Source organism: Tachypleus tridentatus, chromosome 13 (assembly GCF_004210375.1).
Source record: "Tachypleus tridentatus isolate NWPU-2018 chromosome 13, ASM421037v1, whole genome shotgun sequence".
In the NCBI taxonomy this organism is placed as follows: domain Eukaryota; kingdom Metazoa; phylum Arthropoda; class Merostomata; order Xiphosura; family Limulidae; genus Tachypleus; species Tachypleus tridentatus.
The window spans coordinates 271,556,182-271,566,606 of NC_134837.1; the positions used below are offsets into that span (position 1 = coordinate 271,556,182).

General features: G+C 35.3%; 1 non-coding gene across 1 annotated transcript; it reads left to right on the forward strand.

Annotated features, from left to right (window-relative positions):
* Window positions 1-9,419: 9,419 nt before the first annotated feature.
* On the forward strand, window positions 9,420-9,492 carry TRNAV-AAC (transfer RNA valine (anticodon AAC)). The gene has a single exon. It is a non-coding gene; the product is annotated as a tRNA-Val (tRNA).
* Window positions 9,493-10,425: the final 933 nt, after the last annotated feature.

The window sequence follows — 10,425 nt, forward strand, 5'->3', positions numbered from 1 at the left end:
TTGATGTCTGAATCGTGGATTATTTGTTGTGGTTGTGGGCAGTAACGACTATTGTAAAGTTGATTCATATGGACAGGTATCCCAAAGGGTTGTGCACTTTTTGTTCTCAAACACAGGAAACCAGAGACCATCTGTTTTTTCATGTGTTCTCACGTACAGCTTTTGTGGTCATATGTATATGCTTTATTGGAAATTATTTTGGTTGTCCTATATCCAACTGTGCTTGGAGGAGATGTCAAGAAGTGGAATCTCATCCTTCGCTACCTAGCCACTGTTTAAATATTTATCTGTTATGTGCATTCTTAAAATAACGTGTTATTTTATAACATTAAGTTTTCTATTAACTTCTGTGTGAAGTGCAAGTTCCATTGTTTTCATTATTTTATTAATGTCTATAGTGTATTTTGTTTTAGCAACCTACTGTTAACAATAACTTCTTTTACATTTTCTAACACATCTTACACCTTTTGTTGTAGTTTCTAGCAAGTTTGCATTTGCGATGTTTTCTTTCCTTATGCTAATTTCTAAACTAGTGTTTTATTTGATAAACATTTGTATCTATCCCCTCTTTGAGGTGGGATGAATAAAGAAAAAAATCCTCGGAAGGTCCCAGGTTCGATCGCTGGCAAGCACAGGCGTATTCTTTTAATACTGGGTTTTACTTTATTATAGTTGATAGAAAATTGAAATAAAATTGTATTTATAATACCAGTGTCAGTGCGTGATACGCTTTTGAGATTTTACAGGTTTTTAATAAGTTTACCCAAAAACATGTAAACACATTTCAAAAATCATGTCAGTGAAGATTAATAAACTAAAAAAGAATCGTTATTGGTTTTAAATATAATGCGTATTAAAAAGACGTATAAAATCGCTTATTGCGTTTTCGTGTAATAAGTGTGACAAAAAAAATTAAAGTTATGAAATTCTTCTGTTCAGTTTCTGATATAAAGAGAAAAGAATGAGTAAATTAAACTCCGCATTTGGCACATTTAAGGGCAAGTGAGCAAGTTATGAAAACGTTGACAACTGTTGATTCGCTGATGTCGTTTGAAGACAAGTTAGCACATTGTCAAATTACTTTTGGCTTTGGTAGACAAGGAAGAGTGTTATTTTACTTACAGTTATATGTAAAGCTGTCATTATATTCGTGTTCCTGTTCCATGGAAAGGGTTCATGAGATTGTTTTTTTTTCTATTTCAAATGCGTGAAGAGTGTGAAACGTCGATTCACGCAACCTTATTTTAAGTTTAGGTAACGTACCTTCTTAGTTGTACAGGTAATGTTTAAAGATCACGACTCCGTCAGTGTTTGTTGAGAACAACTATTCAAGCTGTGACAGCTAATCAACCTATATGTTCCGTTCTTTAACCTTTTGTTTTAAATAATCGGTTAGAACTGTTGCATGGATATGCGAGTTATCATCTGCAACTTACTAAAGACGGAAAAGAGTTAAGGCAATTCTTCAAAATCGTTCACCACCGACTGTTTGATGTACTTTATTTTTACCGATCAGTGGAATTGGCGATAATATCGTAAATTCCACTACGTCTGACAATGCATACATGTTATTTGATTGGAATTGGAAATAAACGAACCACAGATAGCGACTCAAAGGTTCTAAACGCCATATCTTGCCACTCTTACAGGGAAGAGAAGCGACAACCTATGGAGATCATTGTTTTCTTGAAGACTCCTTGTTCTGTTATCAATTTTTGTCTGATTTCTTTATTTTTCCAGAATGTCTTCACTTAGTAAAGGCTATTTGCGATGCTTAATATCTTATTGTTGTTATCGAATCTCCTGTTTTACGTACTTATTTAAAAATTGTATTTCTATTACTTGAATATAGTGAAGATTAAATAGGTACGAGGAAATTACGATGCCACGACAGCAGAATATTCATCATTCTGAAGTGTTTCCTGCTTCCAGGTGCAGCTGGTTCTTGTAAACGTTTTTGTTGAACAAGATTCTATGTTTTGGTAAAGTCATTTTCAACGAGAACAACGAAATATAATCTTGAGAGACGACGTTAATCGCCAAGAGTAGATGGTTTTTAAGAAAGTGTTTTCAAAACAGATGAGACCTCTTCTGCACATTAGACGTTTTCCCACCGATGTGATATCCTACAACCCGCGACTGTCAACGTACTGTTAAAACAAGAGGGCCTTTACAAAATTATCGTTTTAGGAGCTTGAAAGTCACCATGAAACTTTGTCGTATTGAACACCTTGAAGAAGTTGTGTGCGAGAACGAGACATCAGCCAGAGTGCGATCATCTAATTGGTCGCAAGATAAGAAATATGAAATATTTTTCGGAGAATCCATAAGCATATTGAAGGATTTAAAAGACGTATTAAATCGCTTATAACGTTTTCGTGTAATAATTGTGATAAAAAAATTAAAGTTATGAAATTCTTCTGTTCAATTTCTGCTAGAAAGAAAAAAGAATGAGTAAATTAAATTGCACGTTTAAGGGCAATTGAGCGAGGTGTGAAAACGTTGAATACTGTAGGCTCGAGGATGTCGTTTGAAGATACGTTAGCACATTATGAAATTACTTTTGGCTTTGGTAGACAAGGAAGAGTGTTTTTTTATTTACGGTTATATGTAAAGCTGTTATTATATTTGTATTTGTTTAGTTTGCGAAATGAGATATTTTAAAACGTTGATGATTAATTTTGAAAACAGTAAAAAGGAAAAAAACAGGTAGTGACGTGCTTGTGGTGTAGTGGTTATCACATCCGCTTAACACGCGAAAGGTCCCAGGTTCGGTTCCTGGCAGGCACATATTTATTATTTAAATCGTTTGTTTCCTTTTAATTCAGTTGGTAAGAACGTGGAACGAAATTTTCATCATAAATTCAGTGTCAGAGCGTGAGACGGTTCTGAGATGTCACATTTTTTTCCTATACTTGTAACAACCTTCCGAAATTCGTATAAATGTTGTTTAATAAACCGAAAAACAATCGCTATTGGTTTTGGATATAATGCGTGCACGGCTGCGAAATTTCACGTTTTCAATAGGCCTTCGTGTAATCGTATAACGTTCGACGAAGAATCTGACCAGCAATTTAGAACTCCAATTCCATGGAAAGGGTTCATGAGTTTGTTTTTTTTCCTATTTCAAATGCGTGAAGAGTGTGAAACGTCGATTCACGCGACCTTATTTTAAGTTTAGGTAACGTACCTTCTTAGTTGTACAGGTAATGTTTAAAGATCACGTCTCCGTCAGTGTTTGTTGATAACAACTATTCAAGCTGTGACACCTTATCAACCTATATGTTTCGTTCTTCAACCTTTTGTTTTAAACAGCGGTTAGAACTATTGCATGGACATGCGAATTATCATCTGCAACTTACTAGTGACGGAAAAGAGTTAAGGCAATTCTTCAAAATCGTTCACCACAGACTGTTTGATGTACTTTATTTTTACCGATCGGTGGAATTGGCGATAATATCGTAACTTCCCCTACGTCTGACAATGAATACATGTTTTTTGATTCGAATTGGAAATATACGAACCACAGATAGCGACTCAATGGTCCTAAACGCCATGTCTTGCAACTCTTACAGGGAAGAGAAGCGACCGCCTATAGAGATCATTGTTTTCTTGAAGACTCCTTGTTCTGTTTATCAATTTTTGTCTGATTTCTTTATTTTTCCAGAATGTCTTCACTTAGTAAAGGCTATTTGCGTTATTATTTAAATCGTTTGTTTCCTTTTAATTCAGTTGGTAAGAACGTGGGACGCAATTTTCATGATAAATTCAGTGTCAGAGCGTGAGACGGCTGTGAGATGTCACAGGATTTACACACTTTTTTCCTATACTTGTAACCACCTTCCGAAATTCGTATCAATGTTGTTTAATAAACCGAAAAAGAATCGCTATTTGTTTTGGATATAATGCGTGCACGGCTGCGAAATTTCACGTTTTCAATAGGCCTTCGTGTAATCATATAACATTCGACGAAGAATCTGACCAGCAATTTAGAACTCCTGTACCATGGAAAGGGTTCCTTTATGTTTTTTTTTCTATTTCAAATGCGTGAAGAGTGTGAAACGTCGATTCACGCGACCTTATTTTAAGTTTAGGTAACGTACCTTCTTAGTTGTACACGTAATGTTTAAAGATCACGACTCCGTCAGTGTTTGTTGAGAACAACTATTCAAGCTGTGACAGCTAATCAACCTATATGTTTCGTTCTTTAACCTTTTGTGTTAAATAGCGGATAGAACTATTGCATGGATATACAAGTTATCATCTGCAACTTACTTGTGACGGAAAAGAGTTAAGGAAATTCTTCAAAATCGTTCACCACCGACTGTTTGATGTACTTGATTTTTACCGATCGGTGGAATTGGCGATAATATCGTAAATTCCACTACGTCTGACAATGCATACATGTTATTTGATTGGAATTGGAAATAAACGAACCACAGATAGCGACTCAAAGGTCCTAAACGCCATGTCTTGCCACTCTTACAGGGAAGAGAAGCAACCGCCTATAGAAATCATTGTTTTCTTGAAGACTCCTTCTTCTGTTTATCAAGTTTTGTCTGATTTCTTTATTTTTCCAGAATGTCTTCACTTAGTAAAGGCTATTTGTGATGCTTAATATCTTATTGTTGTTATCGAATCTCCTGTTTTACGTACTTATTTAAAAATTGTATTTCTTTCACTTGAATATAGTGAAGATTAAATAGGTACGAGGAAATTACGATGCCACGACAGCAGAATATACATTATTCTGAAGTGTTTCCTGCTTCCAGGTGCAGCTGGTTCTTGTAAACGTTTTTGTTGAACAAGATTCTTTGTTTTCGTAAAGTCATTTTCAACGAGAACAACGATATATAACCTTGAGAAACGACGTTAGTCGCCAAGAGTAGATGGTTTTTGAAGAGAGTGTTTTCAAAACAGATGAGACCTCTTCTGCACATTAGACGTTTTCCCACCGATGTGATATCCTACAACCCGCGACTGTCAACGTACTGTTAAAACAAGAGCGGTTTAAAAAAATTATCATTTTAGGAGCTTGAAAGTCACCATGAAACTTTTTCGTATTGAACACCTTGAAGAAGTTGTGTGCGAGAACGAGACATCAGCCAGAGTGCGATCATCTAATTGGTCGCAAGATAAGAGATATGAAATATTTGTCGGAGGATCCATAAGCATATTGAAGGATATAAAAGACGTATTAAATCGCTTATTACGTTTTCGTGTAATAATTGTGATAAAAAAAATTAAAGTTATGAAATTCTTCTGTTCAGTTTCTGCTAGAAAGAGAAAAGAATGAGTAAATTCAATTGCACGTTTAAAGGCAATTGAGCGAGGGGTGAAAACGTTGAATACTGTAGGCTCGATCATGTCGTTTGAAGACACGTTAGCACATTATGAAATTACTTTTGGCTTTCGTAGACAAGGAAGAGTGTTATTTTATTTACGATTATATGTAAAGCTGTCACTATATTTGTGTTTGTTTAGTTTGCGAAATGAGATATTTAAAACGATAATGATTAATTTGAAAACAGTAAAAAGGAAAAAAAATAAAGTGACGTGCTTGTGTTGTAGTGGTTATCACATCCGCTTTACACGCGGAATGTCCCAGGTTCGAACCCTGGTAGGAACATATTTATTATTTAAATCGTTTGTTTCCTTTTAATACAGTTGGTAAGAACGTGGAACGAAATTTTCATCATAAATTCAGTGTCAGAGCGTGAGACGGTTCTGAGATGTCACAGGATTTACACACTTTTTTCCTTTTTCTTGTAACCACCTTAAGAAATTCGTATAAATGTTGTTTAATAAACCGAAAAAGAATCGCTATTGGTTTTGGATATAATGCGTGCACGGCTGCGAAATTTCACGTTTGCAATAGGCCATCGTGTAATCAAATAACATTCGACGAAGAATCTGACCAGCAATTTAGAACTCCTGTTCCATGGAAAGGGTTCCTTTATGTTTTTTTTCTATTTCAAATGCGTGAAGAGTTTGAAATGTCGATTCACGCGACCTTATTTTAAGTTTAGGTAACGTACCTTCTTAATTGTACAGGTAATGTTTAAAGATCACGACTCCGTCAGTGTTTGTTAAGATCAACTATTAAAAATGTGACAGATAATCAACCTATATGTTTCGTTCCTTAACCTTTTGTTTTAAATAGCGGATAGAACTATTGCATGGATATACGAGTTATCATCTGCAACTTACTAGTGACGGAAAAGAGTTAAGGCAATTCCTCAAAATCGTTCACCACCGACTGTTTGATGTAGTTTATTTTTACCGATCGGTGGAATTAGCGATAATATCGTAACTTCCCCTACGTCTGACAATGCATACATGTTATTTGATGGGTATTGGAAATAAACAAACTACAGATAGCGACTCAAAGGTCCTAACCGCCATGTCTTACCACTCTTACAGGGAAGAGAAGCGACAAGTTATAGAGATCATTGTTTTCTTGAAGACTCCTTGTTTTGTTTATCAATTTTTGTCTGATTTCTTTATTTTTCCAGAATGTTTTCACTTAGTAAAGGCTGTTTGCGATGCTTAATATCTTATTGTTCTTATCGAATCTCCTGTTTTACGTACTTATTTAAAAATTGTATTTCTTTCACTTGAATATAGTGAAGATTAAATAGGTACGAGGAAATTACGATGCCACGACAGCAGAATATACATTATTCTGAAGTGTTTCCTGCTTCCAGGTGCAGCTGGTTCTTGTAAACGTTCTTGTTGAACAAGATTCTATGTTTTGGTAAAGTCATTTTCAACGAGAACAACGATATATAACCTAGAGATACGACGTAAGTCGCCAAGAGTGGAATGTTTTTGAAGAGAGTGTTTTTAAAACTTTTGAGACCTCTTCTGCACATTATACGTTTTCCCAACGATGTGATATCCTACAACCCGCGACTGTCAACGTACTGTTAAAACAAGAGGGCCTTTACAATATAATTTATTTTAGGAGCTTGAAAGTCACCATGAAACTTTGTCGTATTGAACACCTTGAAGAAGTTGGGTGCGAGAACGAGACATCAGCCAGAGTGCGATCATCTAATTGGTCGCAAGATAAGAAATATGAAATATTTTTCGGAGGATCAATAAGCATATTGAAGGATTTAAAAGACGTATTAAATCGCTTATTACGTTTTCGTGTAATAATTGTGATAAAAAAATTAAAGTTATGAAATTCTTCTGTTCAGTTTCTACTAGAAAGAGAAAAGAACGAGTAAATTAAATTGCACGTTTAAAGGCATTTGAGCGAGGGGTGAAAACGTTGAATACTGTAGGCTCGATCATGTCGTTTGAAGACACGTTAGCACATTATGAAATTACTTTTGGCTTTCGTAGACAAGGAAGAGTGTTATTTTATTTACGATTATATGTAAAGCTGTCACTATATTTGTGTTTGTTTAGTTTGCGAAATGAGATATTTAAAACGATAATGATTAATTTGAAAACAGTAAAAAGGAAAAAAAATAAAGTGACGTGCTTGTGTTGTAGTGGTTATCACATCCGCTTTACACGCGGAATGTCCCAGGTTCGAACCCTGGTAGGAACATATTTATTATTTAAATCGTTTGTTTCCTTTTAATTCAGTTGGTAAGAACGTGGAACGAAATTTTCATCATAAATTCAGTGTCAGAGCGTGAGACGGTTCTGAGATGTCACAGGATTTACAAACTTTTTTCCTTTTCTTGTAACCACCTTCCGAAATTCGTATAAATGTTGTTTAATAAACCGAAAAGAATCGCTATTGGTTTTGGATATAATGCGTGCACGGCTGCGAAATTTCACGTTTTCAATAGGCCTTCGTGTAATCATATAACATTCGACGAAGAATCTGACCAGCAATTTAGAACTCCTGTTCCATGGAAAGGGTTCCTTTATGTTTTTTTCTATTTCAAATGCGTGAAGAGTTTGAAATGTCGATTCACGCGACCTTATTTTAAGTTTAGGTAACGTACCTTCTTAGTTGTACAGGTAATGTTTAAAGATCACGACTCCGTCAGTGTTTGTTAAGTACAACTATTCAAAATGTGACAGATAATCAACCTATATGTTTCGTTCTTTAACCTTTTGTTTTAAATAGCGGATAGAACTATTGCATGGATATACGAGTTATCATCTGCAACTTACTAGTGACGGAAAAGAGTTAAGGCAATTCTTCAAAATCGTTCACCACCGACTGTTTGATGTAGTTTATTTTACCGATCGGTGGAATTAGCGATAATATCGTAACTTCCCTACGTCTGACAATGCATACATGTTATTTGATTGGAATTGGAAATAAACAAACCACAGATAGCGACTCAAAGGTCCTAACCGCCATGTCTTACCACTCTTACAGGGAAGAGAAGCGACAAGTTATAGAGATCATTGTTTTCTTGAAGACTCCTTGTTTTGTTTATCAATTTTGTCTGATTTCTTTATTTTTCCAGAATGTTTTCACTTAGTAAAGGCTGTTTGCGATGCTTAATATCTTATTGTTCTTATCGAATCTCCTGTTTTACGTACTTATTTAAAATTGTATTTCTTTCACTTGAATATAGTGAAGATTAAATAGGTACGAGGAAATTACGATGCCACGACAGCAGAATATACATTATTCTGAAGTGTTTCCTGCTTCCAGGTGCAGCTGGTTCTTGTAAACGTTCTTGTTGAACAAGATTCTATGTTTTGGTAAAGTCATTTTCAACGAGAACAACGATATATAACCTAGAGATACGACGTAAGTCGCCAAGAGTGGAATGTTTTTGAAGAGAGTGTTTTTAAAACTTTTGAGACCTCTTCTGCACATTATACGTTTTCCCAACGATGTGATATCCTACAACCCGCGACTGTCAACGTACTGTTAAAACAAGAGGGCCTTTACAATATAATTTATTTTAGGAGCTTGAAAGTCACCATGAAACTTTGTCGTATTGAACACCTTGAAGAAGTTGGGTGCGAGAACGAGACATCAGCCAGAGTGCGATCATCTAATTGGTCGCAAGATAAGAAATATGAAATATTTTTCGGAGGATCAATAAGCATATTGAAGGATTTAAAAGACGTATTAAATCGCTTATTACGTTTTCGTGTAATAATTGTGATAAAAAAATTAAAGTTATGAAATTCTTCTGTTCAGTTTCTACTAGAAAGAGAAAAGAACGAGTAAATTAAATTGCACGTTTAAAGGCATTTGAGCGAGGTGTGAAAACGTTGAATACTGTAGGCTCGATGATGTCGTTTGAAGACACGTTAGCACATTACGAAATTACTTTTGGCTTTCGTAGACAAGGAAGAGTGTTATTTTATTTACGGTTATATGTAAAGCTGTCATTATATTTGTGTTTGTTTAGTTTGCGAAATGAGATATTTAAAACGTTAATGATTAATTTGAAAACAGTAAAAAGGAAAAAAAATAAAGTGACGTGCTTGTGGTGTAGTGGTTATCACATCCGCTTAACACGCGGAAGGTCCCAGGTTCGATCCCTGGCAGGCACATATTTATTATTTAAATCGTTTGTTTCCTTTTAATTCAGTTGGTAAGAACGTTGAACGAAATTTTCATCATAAATTCAGGGTCAGAGCGTGAGACGGTTCTGAGATGTCACAGTATTTACACACTTTTTTCCTTTTCTTCTAACCACCTTCCGAAATTCGTATAAATGTTGTTTAATAAACCGAAAAAGAATCGCTATTGGTTTTGGATATAATGCGTGCATGCCTGCGAAATTTCACGTTTTCAATAGGCCTTCGTGTAATCGTATAACGTTCGACGAAGAATCTGACCAGGAATTTAGAACTCCAATTCCATGGAAAGGGTTCATGAGTTTTTTTTTTCTATTTCAAATGCGTGAAGAGTGTGAAACGTCGATTCACGCGACTTTATTTTAAGTTTAGGTAACGTACCTTCTTAGTTGTACAGGTAATGTTTAAAGATCACGACTCCGTCAGTGTTTGTTGAGAACAACTATTCAAGCTGTGACAGCTAATCTACCTATATGTTTCGTTCTTTAACCTTTTGTTTTAAATAGCGGTTAGAACTATTGCATCGATATGCGACTTATCATCTGCAACTTACTAGTGACGGAAAAGAGTTAAGGCAATTCTTCAAAATCGTTCACCAACGACTGTTTGATGTACTTTATTTTTACCGATCGGTGGAATTGGCGATAATATCGTAACTTCCCCTACGTCTGACAATGCATTCATGTTATTTGATTGGAATTGGAAATAAACGAACCACAGATAGCGACTCAAAGGTCCAAAACGCCATGTTTTGCCACTATTACAGGGAAGAGAAGCGACAAGCTATAGAGATCATTGTTTTCTTGAAGACTTCATGTTCTGTTTATCAATTTTTGTCTGATTTCTTTATTTTTCCAGAATGTCTTCACTTAGTAAAGGCTGTTTGCGATGCTTAATATCTTATTG